Source organism: Callorhinus ursinus, unplaced genomic scaffold, assembly GCF_003265705.2.
Source record: "Callorhinus ursinus isolate GAN/ISIS: 27379988/994484 unplaced genomic scaffold, GSC_fseal_2.0 scaffold4, whole genome shotgun sequence".
Lineage (NCBI taxonomy): Eukaryota > Metazoa > Chordata > Mammalia > Carnivora > Otariidae > Callorhinus > Callorhinus ursinus.
This window is the reverse complement of record NW_027397066.1, coordinates 36855418-36875946: the sequence shown is the minus strand read 5'-3', so window position 1 is coordinate 36875946 and position 20529 is coordinate 36855418. Positions and strand designations below refer to the sequence as shown.

General features: G+C 36.1%; 1 long non-coding RNA gene across 1 annotated transcript in view; it reads right to left on the bottom strand.

Moving 5' to 3' along the window:
- Positions 1-19771, bottom strand: part of LOC141372453 (uncharacterized) — a 56233-nt gene extending 36462 nt beyond the window's left edge. The window contains exon 1 of the long non-coding RNA XR_012377707.1: positions 19678-19771. This is a non-coding gene — a long non-coding RNA (uncharacterized lncRNA). The remainder of the gene's footprint in view (positions 1-19677) is intronic.
- Positions 19772-20529: the final 758 nt, after the last annotated feature.

The window sequence follows — 20529 nt, the reverse complement described above, 5'->3', positions numbered from 1 at the left end:
TTTGCTTGTAGTCATCTGTAAGAGATTGGGGTTCCTCAAACATGGGGTTCCTCAGCTATGATACAATGTGTGGCATACATAGCATCCACCTGGGCCCACCTCTACGTTGTTCCTGTGGGATTTGATGGTGGTCACATGAAAATTGAAATTCATGCTGTCTGCTATACCAAGAGTAATAAAATTTTTTGTCTCTGACCAGGAGTCTCATGTCTTCTGCCAGTATCCATGAAGCCTTGAGAGGCCAACTTGTTAGCTTGTAAGTAGGATAAAATCTCAGATGCTTCACAGTTCTTGATAAACTACCAAATTTAGCACATATGAACTTATCTGCCTTTAGATAATTTCTCTATTGGTAGTATCTCTTAATATTGCCAGGTGGGCAATATAAACATATTGATTCAGAAGTTTCCTAATTCTAGTATAGTAGATACCCTGGAACATAACCTTCAACTACTACCATTTCTTTTCTGAAATATGGCTAGTTGGACAGGCAAAAATAAGAACATTGATGGAATTGTTTTCTGATATTATTTTTCTAGTAAGAAACGTGGAACTTTAGGTGTTGCCTGGGTGGCTCAGTCATTAAGTGTCTGCCTTCGGCTCAGGTCATGATCCCAGTGTCCTGGGATCGAGCCCTGCATCGGGCTCCCTGCTCAGGGGGAAGCCTGCTTCTCCCCCTCCCACTCCCCCTGCTTGTGTTCCCTCTCTCGCTGTGTCTTTGTCAAATAAATAAATAAAATCTTTAAAAAAAAAGAAACTTGGAACTTTAGAGAAATTATCTGTTCACTTTCATAGTTCTGTGGACTTTTAAATCTCTAGCATTCAGATGAAAGAAATCGCAAAAGAGGAGTAGTTTGGCCATTTTTATCTATGTCAACTGCAAAGGGACTGTCACCCAGCTCATACCACTGCAAACTCTTCTGATTTCAGTTCATTTCCCTGACAAACCGTGCATGGTTTATTTTAAAGTATACATTGCCCCCGTCAAGGAATACATCCACTGCTAAGATAAAAAAAAGACCAGTTTGATGATATTTTAGCTTTTATTTCCCATATTCATTGACAGATTTAGCTGAACCTGGGGATATGAACATCAGGATTAGGGATGAATCTTGTGGGTTGCCTATGATATGCTTTTACAAATCCTTGAACTGATTTACCTTGAGCCATAAATATTTCACCTATATTTCTGCTATAGCATCCTAATTTATCTTCCTGATTTCACCATTGCCTTCTAATAATCTAGTCTATGACAGCCACCAGAGTAATTTTAAGCATAAATTGTACCATGAAACATTCTATAACCAAAATGATTATTTTGGGCACACATTCTGTAACTCTTGAGTGGCTCTTAATCAATAAACCTGTACAGTATGTTAAATCCATTTAGTTACTTTGGCATATATTTGGAGCATATACAAGAAAGGAATACTGCTCAAGGTTAAACATTCTATGAGTATTTCACTGAGCTTTTATTTATGGCTGAGGTGAGCATTTTTTTTACACCTGCTTCCAAAACATTCCAAAGTGAAATCGTAGTGCCTCTGCTCTCTGGCCAAAATGTGGGAACCTCAAGTGTGCAATCATCTAGATGCTGGGTCAAATCCCAAATTATATTTTAACTAAAATGCTGCTATTTCCCCAGATAGCCTCTGTCCATCTCCATGCAGAGACAGAGGATTTCTATTAAGACATGTGTTTTTATCAAGCTCCTCAACTTGAAATCTCCTTTTAGCCCCTTCAAAACACAAGTTTTGCACTTAAAAACTCAGAAAAGCTGTTTTTCAAGTACTTGTCAAAGAGTATAACCACAAAATCAAGGCTGATCAAAATCTATCAAAAACTAGGTTGAATGAAACTATTTATGGATGATTGAAGAACAGGTAGTCTATTCATTCATCTATTTTAAGTATCTCTCTGGATTGAGTTTGACCATCACAGAACTCTGAAACTTTTGGCTTGCTCAAAACCTTATTGTGAGAGAAATGCAATTTGGTGTTTAAGCTATTATTCTACTTTGACATATTTTTTAAGTAATAAATCATATTTCAGTAATAATGATAACTTATGTGTTCACTATGTGCCAGGCACTATTCTAAGAATCATGTGCATAAGATTTCATTTAATCCTCACAAATAACACTTGAGTTAGACACTATGGTTTTCCCTATTTTACAATAAGAAAGCTGGGTCACAAAGAGATTGAGTAATTTACTTAAGGTCATTGAGAACCTATTCCCTTAATGACTGCAGGAACGACTACTCCTATAGTTAGTTTAAGGATATAGTTAGGAATATTTTTATTATATTTATATGATGCCCTCTCCAGGAGGACCAATGGAAGGAATAGCTCCTTCACTTTAGTAAAAAGAAATGTTATTTTCTTTTGGAGCCAGAAATTATTCTTTACTTTCTAGATATTGTAAATTATATAAATGATAATTTATTTTTGTGTTGCTACTCAAAAATTTGGACCCATAGCCACTCATACTTGAAAAACTGACATTATAAACACACACTTTGAATATCAGAGTCATCAAGTTTTCCTTTTGTCTGTGTTAAATATAAATATAAATATATGCATAAACTTAGATGACTTCTCAAAGACATTTGGCTAGTTGGTTGTAGTTAAGGGATCTAAGTTGTTGGTCTCCAAATGCTCTTTCTATTGTGCTATCCTATATTGTTTCCTGATGGAAAAGAGGAAGACAAATGAAAAAGAAAAAAAAAATTAAAACTAAACACGCCTCCAAAGAGCTGAGCCAACCTAGAGACCACAACCACTGTGGGTTATTTCATGGTTAATTCTGAAAAATTAGGATCATTAACTGCAACTCCAGAGACTGTGGGTGTGTGTGTCTATTTGTGTGTGTGTATACATTTGTACAGAAGAAGGAAGGGACGGAGGAAGGGAAGAAGGGGAGGGAGAAAGGAATTTATTAGGTTATCTATTATATTTTTTTAAAATTATTTCTCTTTTTATCACATTTTATGGTTAAGAAGAATTGAAATTTCAGTAAAGACACTGAATCATTTAATATCACATCTTCCCAGTCCCTCTACTAAAAGGATTTCTCTATGTTATGCCTAAGCAACTGATTCATTCTCTGTAAATCTACATTTCTTGCCACCCAAATTGGATCAGTAGTAAACACCTGACAAGGTAGCCAATCCATCAGTCTGTATGTGACTCAGGTGAAATGATAAATTTTGCTTATCAGACTTGTCTCTCTCAGCCAATGGCACAGGGGATATATTGAGAATATGTTGATTACCAGTGCATCTAAAAGTGAAACATATCATGTGTCAGGATAAGCCATTAAGTAGATGAAAAGTGAAGAAGGGTGTGAGCAAGTGGGCATGGGACTTTATTGTTTATGGAGTGATCATGGAGCCTAAGTGGAGTTGACTGTTTAGTTCTGACCAAATATTAAAGTTATTTGTCAGCTTGGTATATAGTTCCTCCCTTTCCTTCCCTCACCTCATATAGGCCACATACAGACAGCTGAAGAAAAGCAGAAATAAAAAAGAGGCTCAGAAGAGAGAGGCAGCAAGTCCAGAAAAAGAGACAGGCAGAGATGAAAGTCAGGAAATAGAGAGACCAATCCAGACTATGTCAAAGCCTCCCATTTTGCTGAGTCATTTTTCTTAAGTTCTCTGAAATAACTAGCATAACAAAGAAATAGGAAAATTTAATATCTTTCTGGGAAATTCTGATTTAGCAGATCTGGGAACATGCATTAACCTATTAACTTATATTTACAACTCATTGTGAGTTAGTTTATTGGATAATAATTTTTCCAGGAGGAAGAAATTTCTTGACTGATAGTTAATGGAGGTTTAAGCAAGAGCAAAATTCATCACTGAGAAGGATGAGATTCATAGGTCAGATTCCATAGCACATCACCATACAGGCAGAAAAATGTACAAGACTACTGCGCATCTATGCAGGAGCCCTGAAGAGTAGACAGGAAAGATAGGAGAATTCAAGATTTAAATATCATAAAAGAATTGGAACAATGAGCTCGAATGCCATCAGCTTCCTTCTCCATCTTATGTCTGTGTCTCCCTTCAGATCTTCCTCTCTCATGATCTCCCCATAGATAAGTTTCATCTCCTCCTTGGCTTATGTAGTGAAACAACCAGCCAATAACCCATGGGTCTCTCATATTATAATCTTGGAAGCAAGGATAAATTGACTCTAATTTTCATCTGCATTCCTAGGGAAGAGACTCAATCACCTAGGTGAGTTTTCATATCTGGCCCAACCAACTATAAGGGTGGAGGACAAAATTTTGTAGCAGTCATATGACAACTCTCACTGCAACCATGCAAATGCATGAGGAGAGGGTGTCTAGAGAAGAGATTTTTAACCAATAACACAATAACTAGGTACTATAGGATATAATACAACTGGCAAATATAATTATAGTCAGCATACACCCACCCTGTTCCCTTTCTCTTCAAAGAAATTTAGGCAGTCCCTTTTCTCACTCTATACTCACCATGAGATTCTGTTGGGTTCATTTAAATGCTGTGTAACATAGGGAGGTGGCTAATAATAATGAAGGGAATTTATTGTTCTTATTTTATGTTGATGGCAAAGTCAATAACAAACTTTTAGAAATAATTTGGCAATTTTTATGAAGAACAATTCTTATCAGGCTTATGTTTTCTCTTTAAATCTAAAAAAAAACTTCATAAAGAAAAAATTAGAAAAATAAAATAAGAAAATAAGAAAAAGAAATAAAAATAATAACAACAAAAAAAATGAAAAAAAGCTAATCAACAGTGACCATATCAGTATTAATGGCTCTTTTCACCACTTACTTTCTATTGTCTTACAAGGCTCCTCAATAATTTCTCATCTATGTTTTTCTCATATACTTGTGCACATTCTCAGAAGCCTTGGTCTTAGCTGATGCCTTAATGTCTCACCTTGTGTCTCAGGCTTTTGCAATATATTTTTATAAAAGCAGTTCCCCTCTAAAAGGCATTTTAGTACCTGTTCTTAATATTATGTATGACTATGAAAGAATGATAAAACTTAATTGTCAAATACTGAAGAAATAGGCAGTCATAGCCACTAATGAGATTCTTTGAAAACTAACAGGAACATGGAGTAATTCTCATAAACAAAGGCTGGGGTGAAAAGACGGTGAATTCAAAATTGTATCTATGAAGGGATTGCAATTATTTAAAAATGACTGAGTGCATATGAACAATAAATACTTTAAAGGAGCAAGGAAAAAACAAAACTTATTAAAAATCATTTAAGATCTGGGTTTTTGAGTGACTCTATTTCAGAGTTTGTTACTCATTATAATTTTCTTTACATAATAAATACACATAAAGGAAAATATGCTGGAAGAGGAATTACAAAGTAGGCATTTACCCAGAGCCTAGAATCACTGTGGACACCTTAGTTTGGGAGATCCTCCGGTGCAGCCTCAGGTCCCCTGCCCCGACCCCTCCCACCACACATTTGCTTCAGGGATCACTTTAATATTTTCAGATCATCTTCTAAAGGAACTGAAACTTCTCCACTTGTTGCCCATGGCTGGGTTGTTGGGTTCATTCTTCCTTTTGTTTCTAGCCCTCTAGAAGGATAATTTCTCTAGTCATGCCATTAGGTTTCTAAATACAGAAACTCAAACTTTCCTTATCTAGGGGAAATTTGAAATCGTATATATAATTAAACTAAAAAGCACAAACAATTGCTCCAAATTCGAGTGGAGAGCAGTGAGAATCCACTTTTCTCCCAAATTCCCCTCACGTGGTGGTTCCCACACCTCCTCAACCCTGTTCTACGGTTTTGCTCTGTCACTCCTCTATTTGTTTATTTAAAAGAATAACCATTTGTCAACCATTTCTCTCCCCTTGAATGCCATTTTTCTGACTTATACAAAGCACTATTTAGAAAAATGTATAACAATTTTTGGCAATTTATTCTCCACAATTAGACATTTAGGGTGATGATGGTCAAATGCTTTGAAATCTTAAGATGTGCAACGTTAAGATTCCTATTTGGTAGCCCTTCCAATATAACCCCCTTTCCATGTATTTATAGAAAACCATTTATCTGCCATGAGACACTATGGACTCTGAGAAACAAACTGAAGGTTCTAGAGGGGAGGGAGGTGGGGGGATGGGTTAGCCTGGTGATGGGTATTAAAGAGGGCACATACTGCATGGAGCACTGGGTGTTATACACAAACAATGAATCATGGAACACTACATCAAAAAAAAAAAAAAGCCATTTATCTGCTAAACTCCGGTTTAATATGTCCCCTTAGATACAAAACATTTTCATTTACAAGAGCTATACTAAAATGAATCTTGTGTACACTTGCATCATTCAAACATCAAAAATAGAATTTTAGACTGTTATCTCTAAGATTATATATGATTCAATAGTCTGTCTCTATCATTTGTATTTTATTTTATTATTTTATCTTTATTTTTGCTGTTTCTCTTCTGACAAACAGATAGTGGAAAAGGAGAGGGATGGAGGAGAAAGGACACAAGCCTGCACTTTCTGAGCAGAGAAGCAGAACCAAAATAACTTCAGCTATTGTGTTCTTTGCAGTCATAAGCCCTTCCCACCTCCGCCAAAGGTGATTTATTTTCGACTAGGAACAATTTGTCTCTGTTTGCTTTAGGAGATTCTCTTGCTTTAACTAAGAGGGGGTTGTGGGGGTTGGGATGGACATTATCTCTTCTGAATGTTTTTGAGCAGAATTGCAGAGTTTAGGTTAAATGAACCTAGGAGTATACTAGCACTATTCGGTACTTAGCATATTAAACAAAGAGAAAGAAAATACATTACTTTTTATAGCTTCACATGCTTCTCCTTCTGTTTCCCAGTGGTTTTTCTAGTAGCACTCTCAAGTTATTTTTAACCTTAAAGTTTAAGTTTTAAAAAATACCAAAGTATTGACACTTATTCTGAGGATAGGTGAGCCTTTAATCTTTTATAACATGCCGATGAATTTACTTGAAACATAGTTTTTAGTATAGGTTGGTTGTGTTTTGTGATGATAGGCAATAAAAGTGTCCATGACACCGTTGACACTCCATTTTTGGAGAATGGAAGCTTTCAGTAGTTGAGGTAGTTACACTATAGCCATGCTCCTTTGGTAGATATTAATATTGTAACACTTAATGTATCATTTTATACCTGGGCAATATCCGTCTCTGCAGCAATTTCTGTGTCAGGAGGTACTGGGTGGCTCAGTTGGTTAAGCAACTGCCTTCAGCTCAGGTCATGATCCTGGAGTCCCGGGATTGAGTCCCGCATCGGGCTCCCTGCTCAGCAGGGAGTCTGCTTCTCCCTCTGACCCTCCCCCTTCTCATGCTCTCTCTCTCTATCTCATTCTCTCTCTCAAATAAATAAATAAAATCTTTTTAAAAAATGTACTAAATTACCCTGATAGGCTAAAACAAAGCTGGAGGATATAGAAATATGACTACCTAATTCCCCTGCCCCAAACTGCATGGCTGGTACACAATGTTCTGGGAAATGAGCTGGGAAAACAAATATAATATGTAATAAATGTTCAATAAACAAATGGATAATCTAACATGTATTACTAATAAATACTTGTATTCATCTGGGCAATATTTAAACAATTTACTTTTGGAGATACTTTGCTTTTTAAAATTCTGAAAAGATTTTCTTTTTTCATCGAGATAAAATATACATAAATTTTACCATTTTAAGTGTACAATTCAGAGGGATTAAGTATATTCACAAACTTGTGCAAGCATAACCACTATCCATTTCCAGAACTCTGTACTCATTAAACAATAACTCCTCATTCTACCCTTCCCCCAGCTCTGTTGTACTTCCTGTCTCTATGAATTTGCCAACTGAGGCAAATTAGGTACCTTATATAAGTGGAATAATACAACATTTGCTTCTTAGTGATAGGCTTATTTCAAATTGTATAATGTTTTCCAGGTTTGTCCATGCTATAGCATGTATCAGAATTCCATTCCTTTTTAAGGCTGAATCATATTCCATTGTATGTATCCACTATGTTTTGTTTATCCATTTATTTGATGATGGACATCTGGGTTGTTTCCACTTTTTGGCTGACTGTAAATAATATTGTTATAAACACTGGTGTACACATATCTGTTTGAGTCCTTGTTTTCAATTCTTTTGAGTATACACATAGAAGCGCAATTTCTAGATCATGTAGTAATTCTATGATTAACTTTTTGAGGAACTGCCATCTTGTTTTCCATAGTGGCTTATACCATTCTACATTCCTATCCGCAGTGCACAAAAATCTAAATTTCAAGATGTTTTACTTTTTAAACCTTCTCTCTCTCTCTTTCTCTTCTCTCTCTCTCTCTCTCTCTCTCTCTCACACACACACACACACACACACACACTTTCTTTGGCAAGCATTTATTGAACATTTATTATCTGCAACATGCCAGGGTGAGTCAAGGATAAATAAGGCAATTGTCAAACATTCTTTGAACAAAAATTTTGAACAAATATTAAGTCCTAATAATACTGGGTAGTCCGAAATTAAAATTTCATGTTAATTGACTTGTGTAAAAGAATGTATTGCTTATCTGTCTAAATTACTTTCATTTATGGAGGTTGTTTCTTTGTTTTACTCCTGTACATATTACTTTTAGATCCTTAGAATATAAAGAAAAATGAGAGTATATTAATAAGTATGCCTAAGTGAACAGAACGCAAACATTGTAACCTATTTTAGTCCACTCAATATGTAACAATACTAGGAGAGAAAAAAACAATATAATTATAGCTACAATTATTTTAAACGCTTACTCTTTGGTAAAAAGTGGGGTAAATGCTTGACATATATAATCTATGAATTAGAGACTATTATGTCTGTGCTAGGAATAAAGAACCTGAGAATCAAAGACACTGGGGGAATTGGCTCAAGGTTACAAAGTATATAGCAAAACAAAGATTCAGACTCAGCCTGGTCTTACAAGTTCAGTATCAAAAACACCACATTTATTTATTTTGACATTGTTTGATAATACTTAAATATTACACTTATTGTGTAATATTAAGAAATAATTTTCAAGTTCTACCCTAAGTCCTGGAAGTACTTGAGAGTGCCCCAAGTCCTCCCACATCGAGCTCGGAACAGTTGGAATAAAGTTATATTGCTATTATTTATCAATTTAAGATGTCATTATCACTTTACTTCGGGGAAATTACATTCTTCCCCAGAATACTGTTTATTTATAATCGTTTAACACATAAAAATTTAATCCTTTCCACTTCTGAATATAAAGTCCAGCATCATTGGAACTACAACACTTAATCAATTTTAGGAATTTCAGAAAGTTAAGCAAAAATCCATCTAAAAGACTTGTCTGCACTCATAAAATCTTCCACTGGCTTCTCATTTTCCTTGAAGTAAAAATCTCAAATCCATTACCTATAATCCATGACATCTCTCAGGCATTACGGCCACCACTTCTGGCTCACTCACCCTTCTCCCAGTTCACTGGACTCCACTGTTGTTGCTCTAATACACCAACCAAACCCACATCAGGACATTCACACTTGCTGCCTTCTGCTTAGAATCCTCTCCATTCTGGTATCCACAGGAACCATTCTCCTCATGGCTCCGTTCTCCCCCAGCAATTTATATTGTTTGACAATTATCCTTTTTTTGCAGGACAATAGGCATCCTGGTTCCTGGTTGGTGTTTTCCCTCAGCACTGGTTTGAGTACTCTAACTCAGAGGTGGAATGCCCTGATAGAAATTTGCAGCTTGACCTTGTAGGATATCAGTGCCAAATGTCCTCTGGTATTGGAGAGATAAAAACCTCACATTCTCTTGGGAAAGAACACTCAAATTTGCAGTGTCAAAGGGACCTTCCTGACCATAACCATTTGCCCTTTACAACGACTGATGGCACTGAGGTGCCAGAAAATTTCTGAGGGTTACCATGTATTAGAGTACATTGAGCTTCAGTATCAACCAGAGCTGTCACCTTTTGTTTATTTCTGGGGGGGCTAGTGAATAGTGAGCTCAGCATGGGGCCTTGATTATCCCCAGTGGCCCTCACCTGGAGGTGATCTTGGCCTGCATCTTACACTTGGGGCATGAAAGACATCCATCCCAAATAGGACTGTATCCCCAAGGACCCTGCTGGAGCAGGTGGGGCACTAGTGATAGTAGGGGCAGTTCAGGTTTTAAGCTTTCCACCGGCCAACCAACACAGCATTGGGTTGCAGGTCTATCTTTTCAGGTGGGGTCTTGGCAGCAAAGAGGTCAAACCACATTTGCTTCAAGATAACTTTTACCAGACCCCTTAGAGCCAATTAGGATAGCTTTTTGGCTTCTTGAGTTCCCTCTCTGTCTTCGGTCTTTCCCATAGTCTGTACCCATTCTCAGGACTTGTCAATTTCCCCAGTTAAGCAACGGATTGCCCAATATCATAAATGTCTTGTCCCACCACTGGGATAGCAGTGTCTCATACCAGGTGCTGAGGGCAGACTGGGGTATCTTGACTTTTACTCACACAATGAATGTGGCCTGATCAGGGCCTTCAAGGACAGGGGAATAAACGGCCTATCTCATTCCCAAATCCCTAGGAATTTATTGTACCTCCTCTATAGATTTCCAGGGTCCCATGTGCAGGTGGAGATCCCCTCATTGAACCAAACCTCCCCGCAGAATAGAATAATCCACTCTATAATGGAGTGAGTAAATTGAACTCCCTGAGCACCATGCAGGCACAGCCAGAGGGCAGGGCGTCTGGTGTTAATGCTCATTTTCTCTGCCTCCTGTCAGAGAAAAGCCATCACCCCCGGTATCCCATAGTCACACTAACCATGCCTGGCTACTTGGCAGCCATACTAATAAGCTCAAGTGGGAGTATATTCTTTCATCATGAATGCTTCCTCAATTGGGGACTGCCCCACTGGCTGGGGTTGTTGCTATGCTTTTGCTTAGGGGTCAGAGAGCAGAGGGGTTTTGGCCACTTCACAGTGAATCACAACAACATCTTCCTCTTCATTACGCTCACTTTCCCAGGGATTTCACCTCTTAGTGTTCCAATCAGGCTGTGTCACAAGCGCTCAGACCTTAATCCATTGCAGCTTGCACCCTCCTAGCTTTGCAAAACAGCAAGCTAAGGTTTCCAACTTATTATCCTGTATCCTGCTTTCCCACATTATCTTCTATCCCAGAAGCTAGCAGAATGGTGGGCACCCACACACCCTTCTCTAACTTCAGTCCTTCTTCCAACTTTCTAACCTGAGCTTCAGGCTCTAGTTGGGCATCAATGGCCAACAGAATTGCCCACAGTAGATGTCAGCCTACTGTAGCCACCATTCCTTTCTCTTCTCTGCTGCAGTATACTCTGCACAATTCTTCAAACAAACTCATTAAAATAGCAGGAGTTTTCAAGGCATCCCCTGAAAATCCATGCAACCATCTGCAAGCATCTAACATACAAACCATCCTTCCCCACATAGAGGTTGATGGCCAACCAAGGATGTCCCCCATGGATACTCCTTTCCCAAGACCCATTTCTCCAGTCTTTTTGACTGGCTCCCCAGTTACTGATTTGCAGCCTTGGGAATTCCCTAGGTGAAATTTGAAACTGGCCCCTTTTTATGGAGGCAAGGAGAGACTGAAAAAAGAGGCTGGCCAGATTGGTAGGTGATAGGTTTAATAAGCAAGGGAACTGGCACACAAGGCTCGTCTTGAGTGGCTGTAAGATGAGTAGATCTTTGCACCCACCTGCTGTAATATCAAGAGTGTATACAGAGGCCTTAACTGGGTTCAGTTACATATACTGTCCAGATGGTCTCAACTTCCTCTCTACAGGCTGCCTCTCCCTCACTGGTTAGCCTTCAGTCATGTCCTCTCATTGACCTCCTGCAGTGATGCTACATATCATGTGATATATTTTTTTAAATGTTTATTATCCATATCCTTCTATTAGAATAAGGGACTTTATTTTGTTCACTTCTATACTCCCATTATTTAGGAAATAACTTGCTCTTAATATTTCTTGTTTGAAGAAGGAAAGAAAGACGGAAGCAGGAATGAAGGGAGGATAAAAATTATTTTATTGATATTCAGAGAAACTGGGTAATTAGTGGTGCTAACATAGATTTTACTGAAGAACTAGATATTTTGAATTCAGACTGTGGATTTAGGCTTATAAAGTACCATGTAATATTTTCCAGCAAAACTGAGTTTGAAAGATGATTTGGATGAGCAGGAAAGGCCATGTAGTGGAAGACAAATTAAGCATCATAGGGAAAATAAAACAATAGAAAGCAACAGGAGAGGCACATCAAGTTGTCAATGGTATTCTTAAGAGCCCTGTTACCTTCACCCAATCTCAGCATGACTGTGGCAGTATTAAAGGATTTTTTCAAAGCCTCCTTTAAACTATAACTATGAATTATTAACTGAAAGGTCTTTCCAGAAATCAATGGTAAATGTGGACTTCTGATTCAAATATTTATAGTGGATCCAATTTACCAGGCACAATTTTAGGCATAAGCATAGCTTTTGGATTTATAATAGAGCCCTCCCCGCTATTTCTATCACAATGATGGTAAACTCTTAATGTATTTCTGTTATGATCTAGAACACACCCCATAAGATACAATCTTTTGAAATGCATTGAGGCATATTTTATGGTTCTGCATATTATTTGTTTGGGGGAATGCTCCATGTGCCCTTGCAAAGAATATATACTTCACAATTGTTGAATGAAGTGCTCTAAATATCAATTAGGTCAAGGTTAAAAATCTCATATATTTTTACTGATTTATATATAATTATTCTATTAAATATTGATAAAGCAATGTTAAAATCCCTAACTACGTTTGTGTGTAAATTTCTCCCATTAGTTCTGCTTTGGTTTTTTTTTTGAAGAATGTGCTCTCAAGCTCTATTATTAGGTGTATCTATACTTACAATTATGTCTTCTCAATTAATTGGACCTTTTATCATTATGTTGAAATGACCCTCTTTATCTCATATAATTTGTCTTGAAATAGATTTTGCCTGCTATTACTGTAGTCATATCAGCTTTTTTATGGTTACCATTTGCACAGTTTATCTTTTTCTATCCTTTTACTTTCAACCTATTTGGGTTTTGTACTTTAAGTGAATTTCTTATGGGGTGCCTGGATGGCTCAGTTCGTTGAATGTCTAACTCTTCATTTTAGTTCAGTCATGATCTCAGGGTTCTGGGATTGAGCCCCACATTGGGCTCTGTGCTCAATGGGGGGTCTGCTTGAGGATTTTCTGTCTCCCTTTCCCTCTACCCTCCCCCTGCTCACATGTTCTCTCTCTGTCTCTCAAATAAATTAATAAATCTTAAGTGAATCTCTTACAAATGGCATATGGTTGAGAACTGCTTTTTTTTTTAATCCAGTTAGGACAATTTCTGCTTTTTAAAATGAGTTTCTAGTCTATTTTTGTTCATATAATAATTAATATTTTTGTACTTAGATCTAACATTTTTCTATTTGTTTACCATTAGTCTGATCTGTTTTAGTTTCTACTTCTCTTGTTTTCAAGCTTTCTTTAAAAGTATTCAAATATATTTAGTAATTTATTTTTAATTCCTCTAGTAGGTTTTAGGTTTAACTTTTGGTATTCTTTTGGTAACTTTGCTGGTTCCTCTAGAGATTACAAAATTCATTTCTATAACAACTTACATAGAGTTAATATTATACTACTTTATGTAAACTGTAAGAACTTTCCAAGAATATAATTCCATTTACCATTTCCCCCATGACCTTTTTGCTATTGTCGTATATTTTATATATTTTATATCTATATATGTTACAGTCTCACAATCCAAGTATATAAATTGCAATAAACAGTCAGGCATCTTTTTAAGAAATTGGGGGAAAAACCTTAGTTTTTTATCTTTAACTTCATTTTGCCATTTTTAGAGCCCTTTACTGAAGCCCATAGATACAGGTTTATATCTGGCATCATTTTCTTTATTGTAAATAACTTCCATTAGCATTTCTTATGCTCCAGATCTTCTGAAACTGAAATATTTCAGTCTTTATGTATCTGTAAATGCCTATTTTGCTTTTATTTTTGATACAGAATGCTAGGTCTAAAATGCTAGATTGATTTTTTTTTTTCCTTTGAGAACTTCAAAGTTATCATTTCATTATCTTCTGGCTTCATTGTTTCTCATGAGAAGTCAGTCATAATTTCTGTAATTGTTCTCCATGAAGAAATGTGTCTCTCTCCTACCCCCAACTGTTTTCAAGATTTCTTTCTTTACCTTTACCTTTTCTTTACCAATAATTTGACTATGATGTGCCTCATGTTCTGTATATGTGTTGTCTTTATGCTCCTTGTGTCTACTCAGCTTGATGTTTCTGTACATTGAGGTTTTTCACCAAATTTGGGAAAATTTAGCAATCATTAAATATTTTTCATCTTCATTTTATCTCTTTACCTTTTGCAAAATCAGTTATACATTGTGTTAGAGAGCTTGAAATGTCCCATACTAACATTCTTTTTTTTCTTCAATTATTTTTCTATCTACTCTTCACATTGTATAATTTCTATCAATCGGTCTTCAAGTTTGCTGACCAGCCTTTTTGTCTGTCATCTTCTATCTGCTATGAAGCCCGTTGGCATAACTCTACTTTTCAAATATTACACTTTTAAGTAGAATTTTCATTTTTTTCTTTTTTATAACATCCATTTTTCTGCTGAGATTCTTCATCTGTTCAGCATCATTTCCTTTCTTGAACTATACGTATAATAGCTAACTTAAAGTCCTTGTCTTCCCACATGAAAAGACACTCAACATCACTCATCATCAGACAAATAAAAATCAAAACCACAATGAGAAACACCTTCACACCTGTCAGAATGGCTAAAATTAATAGCACAGGAAACAACAGATGTTGGTGAGGATGCGGAGAAAGGGGAACCCACATGCACTGCTAGTGGAAATGCAAACTGGTGCAGCCACTCTGGAAAACAGGATGGAGGTTCCTCAAAAAGTTAAAAATAGAATTGCCTTATGATCTAGCAATTGCACAACTAGATATTTACCCAAAGGATACAAAAATATTGATTTGAAATGGGACATGCCCCCTGATGTTTATAGCAGCATTATGAATAATAGCCAAACTATGGAAAGAGTCCAAGTGTCCATTGATTGATGAATGGATGAAGAAGAGGTGGTGTGTGTGTATATATATGTGTGTGTGTGTATATATGTGTGTGTGTATACATATATATATATATATATATAATATATGCAATGGAATATTAGCCATTAAAAAGAATGAAATCTTTCCATTTGCAATGATGTGGATGGAACTAGAGTGTATTATGCCAAGCGAAGTAAGTTGGTCAGAGAAAGACAAACACCAATTTCACTCATATGTGGAATTTAAGAAACAAAACAGATGAACATAGGGGAAAAAATTGTAAAAAGAGGGGCAGAGGGCAAACCATAAAACAGACTCTTAACTATAGAGAACAAACTGAGGGTTACTGGAGGGGAGGTGGGTGGGGGATGGGCTAAATGGTGATGGGCGTTGAGGAGGACACTTGTGATGAGCACTAAGTGTTATATGGAAGTGATGAATCACTAAATTCTACTCCTGAAACCAATACTATACTGTAGGTTAACTAACTTGAAATTAAATAAAAACTTGGAAAAAAATAAAAATGTATAGGTATTAGGGGGAAAAAAAAGAATCTGGCTGGCAATTAGAATCGTTCCTGCTCAATCCAGTCCCTTGGTGTCCCACTAGTTTTTGTCCAGTATTATATTTTAGTGTTATTTATAACCCTTTCTTTTTTTAATTAAGTATATTTTTTATGCAGCCAATCAAGAATAATTTTGAGTACAAACTGTTCATGATATATAATACTATATCTGCCTATTATCTGGCAGTCTTCTTATGGTACATGTAAATTATTGACTCTTTTCTGATTAATGAAAAAGGTCATCTGTTACTTGTATCATTGTTTGCTTGTATGTCATGTATTGTATCGTTGTCCTTTGGCTGTCTTTAATATTTTTCTATCCATCTTCGGTTTTCAAGAGTTTATGATGTTCCTACATATGGTTCTTTTTGTTTTTATCCTAGTTGGGGCCAACTGGATATTCCTGTTTTTTAATCAAATTTGGAAAATTTTCAGTAATTACTTTAATGTCCTATTCTCTCTTTCCTTTTCCTTTGAGACTTCAATTACATGTATGCTAGATTTCCTGCTACTTTCCCTGAGGACAGGTCACTGAAGCATTGGTTAGTTTTTTAAAAATCTCTTTTCTCTCTATTGTTCAAATTGAGGAATTTCTATAAATTCATTTTCAATCCTTAGCAGTCTCCAAAGTAATGTTAAGGTCAATCAGTACATTTCAAAATTTCAGATATTTTATTAATCTATGCTAAATTCTTCATTTCGTTTTCTTAGTTTCTATTTTTTTCTGTTGAGATTCTTATCTCTTCAGTTATTATTATCATATTTACCTCAAGGGATTTGGACCTATTTTTCATAGCTTCTTTAAAATATTTTTCTACCAATTACAACATTTGGGTCACGTTGGGTCTGTTTGTGCAACTTGTTTATTTTCTTTTACCTACTTCTCTGCATATGTATTTATTTTTAATTTTATGTTGGACATTTTGGATGAAACTTTGTAAGGAATTTGGATTATGACATCATCCCTAGCAAACGTGTTGATTTTTTTCCCCATGAAGCAATTAAATGGTGTATACTTTTGTTCCTATAAAAAACTAAAAAAACAAAAAATAAAAATAAATAAAGTCCTTGTCTTCCAATTCTAACTACTGAATTATCTTAAAGAATGTTTCTGCTGTCTACTTTTCTTTAGAGTATGGGCCACATTTTCCTTTTTTGTTTATGTGTGCAGTAAATTTCAATTGTATACTGTAAATTGTGGATCATAGTAAAACTCTGGATTCTGGAATCTTCCTCAAAAGAGGGCTGATATTCGATTAGCAGATATCTAAATTGCTTGATGCATATCTTGAACCTGTGGAGGTTTGCTTTTACACTTTCTTAGGAAGGGTTTATTTCAGATTAACTTTAGCCTTCACCTTAGGAAGAATGCTTAGCTCTGAAGAAATAAGAATACTCCTTAGTCACAGTCTTTCTGGGGTTTCAATGAAAAACCCCTCTCATTTGAGAAGATTTAAATGTCAATTGCTGTCACTGCATGTGGTAGACAGTAATTCAAATCTTTGCTTTGCAGTCTACAAGCTGTTGTTTTGCCTACATTCCTTAGAATCAGCCCTCTGCATATATAGTTCAGGTTTATCCAAAGATATGAGAGAAGTTTATACACAGTTTTACAGCCTTTCCCTTCTGTGACTCCTTCCTTTTCAGTACTTCCTTCCTCAATTTCCAGCTGATTTAGCAATCCTAAACTCTAGCTCTAACCACTTAAGCATTTAGCACTATGGATTTCTGCTTGAGTCTTAGCTCCCCTTCACCACATGAAATAGGATGTGCCCTCAGGAAATAAACATCCTGAACTCACCTAGGAGCTTCCCTTATTTCAAGGGTTAGATAATTTCCAGCCTTATTTTCTTTGGGTTGATTTCCAGAGTCTTAAAATAGTTGTTTTATTTTATAGCTCGTCTAGACTTATAATTGCTATCTATGAGAGAGCTAGTCATATATTAGGTACTCTACCATTACCAAAACTGGAACTACCTAGAGATTTATTTAAAAGGCTAAATTACGATGAGAAAAGGCCTCATGGAATCAGGGACTTCAATGGGTTTGTTACAACGATGGTATCATTAGAACATCTTATAGCTGCTGAATGCAAATTTTTAAAATACGGGATTTAATAAAGATTGCTGGGAAACAGCAGATAGTTAATAAGTATTGCTGACAAAGAAAGGTGACTGTTTTTGAACTTATGAGGAAATAGCCTTAGGAAAGAAAATAATATGGTGAAAAAATCAGAATAGTCCATAATGATAATCTAGTCTAATCACTTACTTACAGATAATCGAAAAGAGGTTATAACTTGTTGAAATATACTAGATAGTTAATACCCTGAGTAGATCCAGGTATAGAACCACAAGTTCCATGAGGCCATCTTCTCTCAAGCCCTACATTACTTACAGACATCATGAACCTATTTCACAGTACACAATATTTTCAGTGTGGCCATACCAATGATATCATATTTCTCTCTAATTTTCTAAAGCCAGTTAGATAAAGACGAGCTGCAAAAACTCATGGCGATGTCCATAAATAAGGGAGATTTGGTAGGAAGGCTGAATCGCTATACTTATGTACATCATTTCTGTATCATTATATACAGACACTGTTAGGTCTTAGAACAAGGCTAACTTCTACTCGATAGGAGAAATTATTACGTCTAGAGCATAGAGTTAGTTTTCTCAAGATATGGCAAGAATTAGTTGTACATGGTAAGACACGGTTTCCAAAGGGATTTTGGCAGAAATGAGGGTGTAGGTACTTCAGGGAAACAGTAGGTATCAGGAATCTATTAGGTTTGTCAACAGAGTAAGGGAGGAAAAAACCTAAAGGTTCAAGGATGTCTTAGTAGGTAACTGGATTTCATCCAGATGCAATTCAGGATGATGACTAGATCCAACAAAATGGTTTATGGGGGAGAGGGTGCCTAACTTCCACTATTATTATATATATGTAGTTTTAATATATTAAAATGACATTATTTAATTATCTTATTATATATTATATTACAATTATACTATATATTATTATGTTATATTAATACATGTTATTATTAATAATATTATTAATATTATATAATATTAATATTATTATTAATAACTTCCACTATTCTCTGGGCTCATCTCTACCTCTACCCCATTTTAACTCAGGCTGAGACAAAGTCTCCTCCTCTGAAACATTCATGTGAAAAGATATACATATATATCCCTATGTTCACTGCAGCATTATTTACAATAGCCAAGATATGGAAATAACATATGTGTCCATCAATGGATGAATGAAAAAGAAAATATGGTGTATATATATATATATGTATATATATATATATATGTGTATATATATATATATATACACACACACACAAGGCAATATTATCACAGCCATAAAAAATGGAAATCTTGACACTTGTGACAACATGGATGGACCTCAAGGGCATTATGCTAAAGAAAATAAATCAGACAGAGAAAGACAAATACATGATCTCTCTTATACGTGGAATCTAACAACAACAACAAAAATAAGCTTATAGATACAGAAAACAGGTTGGTGGTTGCAAGAGACAGGGGTGGAGGATGGGAGAAATCAGTGAACTATTTTTATTTTTTTTTTAGTTTAAATAAAGTGAATAATTTTTTTAAAGTCTCCTCGGTACTCCCATGATTCTCTGTGCATCCCCTAACAAAGCTCAGCATACCTACCCTACAGTATTAGCTGTTTGCCTTCCCCTCCCTCCAGCACACATAATAGGATTATGAGGGCATTGAAAACATGGACTATATTTTTTATGTCTGTAATCCAAAGATCAACACAGTGCTGGGCACATGTTAGATACTAAATCATTGTGGATAACAGATGGATGGATGGAATCCTAATCAGCTAGGGCCCCCATAACAAAATACCACAGTCTGGGTAGCTGAAGCAATAGAACTTAATTGTCTTACCATTTTGGAGACTAGAAATCCAAGATTAAGGTGTCAGCAGGTTTGTTTTCTTCTCAGGCCTCTCTCCTTAGCTTGCAGGTAGTCATTTTCTTTTTATGTCCTCATTAGTTTTCCTCTGTGCATGAACATTTAGACATGTGTCTGAATTTCCTCTTCTTAAAAAGACACCAGCCAAATTGGGTTAGGGCCCATACTCACAGCCTCATTTTAACTTAATCATCTCTTTAAAGGCCCCATCTCCAAATACATTCACATTCTGAGGTACTGGGTGTTAGGGCTTCAATATACGAATTTTGTGGAGACACACTTCAGCCCATAATGGATGGCATAGTAAGACAGTCTACTAGTCCAGAGTCTCAAACACAAGGAAACATGCCAGAACAGAGGTCTGTGAACTGAACTTTAGTATAAAAGAGAATCTGGGTCTTAAAAAAGAAAGAAAAGGGAATGTAAAATTTGGAGACTGAAGATATGGTTCAAATAGTAGTCAGCTTACAAACGGGACAAATCACATGGATAAATCATTTACCTCTTCTGGATCTTGATTTCCTGAACTTCAAAAAGGGGTTGGTAATACTACTTACTTCCTTTCACAGGGTTGTTACAAAGATAAAATAAAATGTGTGAAATTCTTGGGGCACCTGGGTGGCTTAGTTGGTTAAGCTCTGCCTTCAGTTCAGGTCATGATCTCAGGGTCCTGGGATCGAGCCCCATGCTGGGCTCCCTGCTCAGAGGGGAGTCTGCCGCTCCCACCTGCCCCTTGTGCGCTCTCTCTCTCTCAAATAAATAAATAAAATATTTTTTAAAATGTGTGAAATTCTTTATAGAATGTACTACAGACACTAGTTATTT